The following is a 5435-nucleotide window of genomic DNA, read 5'->3' as shown; positions in this document are numbered from 1 at the left end:
ATCCTTCTGGTTCTTACACAGTATGAGTGGGTGGTCATGCAGTTGCATGAAATGTGTCTTCCCTTATGTTACGACCTGACACAATACCCTTCTGATTTAGAACTAGAAGTCAACTGGTTTTCAGTTAACAAATATAAATAAAGGCTTAGTAGTCTAAAGGAGTAGAAGTGAAGATCTGGTGTTGTGGTTTTCCAAGGTCACCCAAAATCATTTTAAGCAGGTTGTGTGAGGCCTTGGTTGGGGAGGGCTGGGTATTATTGTTTGAAGGGGATCCTGAGGTTCTCCCGTGATTGTGCTCTCCAAAGCCCTTCTTAAGTGTCATAGGGGAGACCAGAAGTTGACTCCCTGCTTAGTGTGATACCTACTCTGCATTGCACATGAAAGTGACTTGGTTTTCCAGTGTCACTTTGAACTCTTAAAGGGACAGTTTTGTCAAAATTAAACTTTCATGATTCAGATTGGTTATGCATTTTTAAACATCTTTCCAATTTACGCTTATCATCAAATTTACTTTGTTCTCTTAATATTCTTTGTTGAAAGCTAAACCTAGTTAGGCTCATATATTATTTTCTAAACCCTTGAAGACTGACTCATATTTTTTTTCACAGCTAGGGGGTGTTAGTTTGTCCGTGCCATATAGATAATACTGTGCTCATACCCGTGGAGTTACTTATGAGAGGGCACTAACTAATTGGCTAAAATGCAAGTCTGACAAAAGTACTCAAATAAAGGTGGCAGTTTGCAAAGGCTAAGATACAAGGTAATCACAGAGGTAAAAAGTATATTATTATAACCGTGTTGGTTAAGCAAAACTGCGGGAGAGTTAAAGGGACACTGAACCCAATTTTTTTTTTTTCGTGATTCGAGAGAGCATGCAATTTTAAGCAACTTTCTAATTTACTCCTATTACCTATTATTAATTTTCTTTATTTTCTTGGTATCTTTATTTGAAATGCAAGAATGTAAGTTTAGATGCCAGCCCATATTTGGTGAATAACCTGGGTTATTTTTGCTGATTGGTGGATAAATTCCTCCACCAATAAAAAAAGTGCTGTCCAGAGTTTTGAACCAAAAAAAGAAGCTTAGATGCCTTCTTTTTCAAATAAAGATAGCAAGTGAATGAAGAACAATTGATAATAGGAGTAAATTAGAAATAGCTTAAAATTGCATACTCTATCTGAATCACGAAAGAAAAAAATTGGGTTCAGTGTCCCTTTAAGTCAAATCTCATGAGATCACAATAAAAGAGTTCATGACCTCAGCAGTGTTGATGCTGATTGGCTGCAGTTCATTTCTTCTTTTTTTGTTTTTTTTACCTGCAGCTGGACAGCAGCTGAAGTATAACTTTTTACACAGAACTTACTCTGTTTAGCTGAGGAAATTGTGAGGTAAAATATCTTCTTTTTTTTACATAGAGATGCTCAGGTGATATTTTCCTGTCAGCTTTTTACAGTTATACTGCATCAGTTTCAAGTGTTTTAGCATATGAGTATTATGTCCCTTTAAGAATAGCTGTACTATTACTGTGGACATTGGACCTAGTTACAAGGTCCTTAGTTACTATGCTTCTTTACGTGGGACAGTTATGACATTGGTTTATTCCTGTTCTGGATCATTATGTAATTTTTTAATGCAAACCATTATATAAATAAGCAATGACTTGCAAACTCATTTTATTTCCAAAAAGCTCTAAAATAAATATTATTAAAGGGATACTAAACCCGTTTTTTTTTCTTTCATGATTCAGATAGAGCATGCAATTTTAAGCAGCTTTCTAATTTACTCCTACTATCGTATTTTCTTCGTTCTTTTGCTATCTTTATTTGAAAAAGCAAGAATGTAAGCTTAAAGGGACATTATACACTCATTTTCATATAACTGCATGTAATAGACACTACTATAAAGAATAAGATGCACAGATACTGATATAAAAATACAGTATAAAATGGTTTAAAAACTTACTTAGAAGCTTTCAGTTTAGCTCTGTTGAAAAGGCAGTTGGAAAGCCCACTGCAAGTGGGAAATAAGACACTCCCCCTCCCCCTTCTTTGGCATATGAAAAGACCCTTTACACAAACAGGAGCAAGCTGGAGAAGGTAGCTGACGGTATTCAAATAAAACTTTGGGGCTTGGTTAGGAGTCTGAAAATCAGAGCAATGTTATTTAAAAATAAGCAAATTTATACATTTAAAAAAAAAAAAAAACTTTATGGGCTTTATAAATAGGTCATCTACAAAACATTTATGCAAAGAAAAAATGAGTGTATAATGGCCCTTTAAAGGGACCTTGAAGACTGCCTCTAATCGGAAAGCATTTTGACAGTTTTTCACCACTAGAGGGTGTTAGTTCATGTGTTTCATATAGATAACATTAAGCACAGGCACGTGAAGCTCCTAGGAGTCAGCACTGATTGGCTAAAAATGCATGTCTGTCAAAAGAACTGAAATAAGGGTGCAGTTTGCAGAGGCATAGATACAAGGCAATCACAGAGGTAAAAAGTATATTATTATAACTGTGTTGGTTATGCAAAATTGGGGAATGGGTAATAAAGGAATTATCTACCTTTTTAAACAACAAAAATTCTGGTGTTTACTGTCCCTTTAAGAGCCGGATCATTTTTGGTTCAGCACCCTGGGTAGTGCTTCCTGATTGGTGGCTAAATGTAGCAAACCAATCTGCAAGCTCCACCGAGATGCTGAACCAAAAATGGGCCGGCTCCTTACCATACATTCCTGCATTTTCAAATAAAAATACCAAGAGAACAAAGAAAAATTGATAATAGGAGTAAACTAGAAAGTTGCTTAAAATTGCCTGCTCTATCTGAATCCTGAAAGAAAAAAATTGGGTTTAGTATCCCTTTAAAAAAAACTAAACTTTTTTTTATATGTATCAATAGTTCTCTTTCTTTTGCATGATGAAATCCCTCCTTTTTAATAATAATTCTCTTTCTGAAAATCTTCTAAGATCATTTAACCTGTTTTAGTCTTAAACTTAATCTGTGAGATATTATGACCTGCCATAAAAATATTTATAAAAAAATATTGGCAAAATTCCACTCCTGTGGACTTACCTAGGAGTCAGCACTAACTGGCTAAAATAGAGGTCTGTAAAAATAACTGCTATAAGGGGGCAGCCTGCAGAGGCTTAGATACAAAGTATTCATAGAGGTAAAAAGTTTATTTAACCCTTCCCGCCATTAGGACGTTCTATGACGTTAGTACGGCATAGAGCGTCCTAGCTGTTTGGCTGTCCTTCAACAATAGCTACTTCCTATATGGTATTGCAAGAGAAGTGGCTGTTGTATAAGCACTAAAGGGGCACAATTATTTGGACCTTCCTGGTTTGCACTGTCTTAAGCCTGAACATAATGCTGCTGATTCCAGGAGAGCGTGAAAATGTACAAGCGTGATATTCAACAGAGGGCGCTCTGATCAGACATCATTATGATTTGTATTGACAGATGTATTTTGGGTAAAATCACCAATAAATTCAAGTGATTACTAAAGAACTTGATTTACTTTGTTCAAATTATTTTCAATAAAGCTGTGTTCCTGCAAATTAGATAATAGAAGTAAATTGTAAAGTACAGGAAGTATGTTCCTGTACTGCAAAAAAAAAAAATAATGATAATAAAAATAAAAAACAATGGTGGGCGTGTCCAAACAGCGAGTCTGAATGGTTGCACTTCTCCAGAGCTCTAGCCGAGCATCCGTTAATCCGCTGATTTTTGGAGACATTCTAAAGTAATAATTTATCTTTTGCCATTTATACAATAGTACTACTTAGTAGTGCGCTATATATCACGGTATTTACTTTATTCCTGACGCTAGAGCACAGGATCAGATGACAGAGGCCTAATGCGGTGGCTAACAATTAGGTAAAGCATACCCCTCGGTTTTCTAGGTAACCTGCCTTAACCTTTAACCGCCCTTATGCCGTTGTATTCCGTCACAACGGCGCTGGGCTTTAAAGCCGTTATGACGGAATACAACGTCTTAGCCAACGGCTGTCCTGAAGCCAACTGCCCTTGCAGGATTTGATTGCGGTCTGGAGGGCATTCCTAGCATCATAGGGACGCCCCCCAGACCCGATCCCATAATTGAAATCTCGTGATTTCAATTTGTTTACATTAGAACGTTGTTCCGATGTAAACTTTGTAGCCCAGTCACAAAAGGGTTAACTGAACACAGAAGCACCCATACACTGAGTTTGTAAACAAGGAAGAGAGCAGAAATGCCTATAATCCTCACAATACTACAGCCGAAAATGGCCACCATGGGGGAAGCAGGTTCGCAAAATCCCTTCAGCCAACATCTTAAGAACTTTGAGAGACTCATGATAAAACTACTTGATAGTGCCCCATTTGATGCTGAGTTACTATTGCACAAGACGCACAATACATACAACTAGTGATGGAGCTCCGGATGCAAATTCCTAGAATGCCGTCAATACAGTTATATGTGCAGCCGCAACAAGTAACCAACAAGGGAGGCCTAAACGACTGAATAATAAAATCTTTCTGCCTATAGAATGTTACTCTACAATGGGACCCTCAACAAGTTTAAGCAACTCACCTACTAACACTGCAAGCTCCACTTTTACACATCCCTGCACCAGTAAGCAGCATTAATCTTTCACAAAATCATCATTCTCGGAGACCACCGGAGTATCAAATATGTCTCTGCAGGTGGGACCGACACCGATGCTGGATGTGCCTTTATGGGAGCTTGGGAGGTGGGGGGTCTGGACAGCCGCAAGCATTGTGATGACATGCTTCCCATCTAACAATATCGCTTTTGTGATGAACACATTTTGCAAATTAAAGTCCCCAATAAATGGTGCTCCATGGTCCTGGAGCTTACCAAAAATACCGCCAGCCGATGCAACAATTAAACTTTCGGGTTCAATAAACTGGCTAACTCAACCTCTACATCCAGATTTTCAAGCCTGCACCATGGCCAGGTTTTATCAGCAGTCAGGCTCTTGGGGCTGATAATATATATACAATCTATTATTGCCATTCTAAACTCGCCTCAAAGTTGATGACAGAAGCACCCATGCACTGAGTTTGTGAATAAAGAAGAGAGCAGAAACACTTTAATCCTCACAATACAACAGCCGAAAATTCCCCCATGGGGGATACAGGGTCACAAAATCACTTCAGCCAACAACTCCATAGAGTAATTGTTTCCCTCTACTTTGTTCTGTTTTGGGTTTCACTTTATTCTACACATGTGTAGTCCTTTATTAGAAAGCATTTTTCATAGAACCTATGACTATGTTGCAGATAGAATTATCCTACTGAGGCAATAGAAACCACATTGTATCTATGCTATTTTTCACTTCTTTTACAGGCCTACAATCTTAGACATATTATAATGCTAATGGGAGAAATACTTTTTCTTCTTCAACTGAATGATGATTGAGCCATTTTG

The 5435-nt window shown here is 37.6% G+C and overlaps 1 non-coding gene across 1 annotated transcript; it reads left to right on the top strand.

The window, feature by feature from the left end:
- Positions 1 to 97, top strand: LOC128665403 (small nucleolar RNA U13). The gene has a single exon (XR_008403156.1). It is a non-coding gene; the product is annotated as a small nucleolar RNA U13 (small nucleolar RNA).
- Positions 98 to 5435: the final 5338 nt, after the last annotated feature.

Source organism: Bombina bombina, chromosome 6, assembly GCF_027579735.1.
Source record: "Bombina bombina isolate aBomBom1 chromosome 6, aBomBom1.pri, whole genome shotgun sequence".
Classification (NCBI taxonomy): Eukaryota; Metazoa; Chordata; class Amphibia; order Anura; family Bombinatoridae; genus Bombina; species Bombina bombina.
The sequence above is the reverse complement of the archived record's forward strand: the minus strand, read 5'-3'. Positions and strand labels throughout refer to the sequence as shown.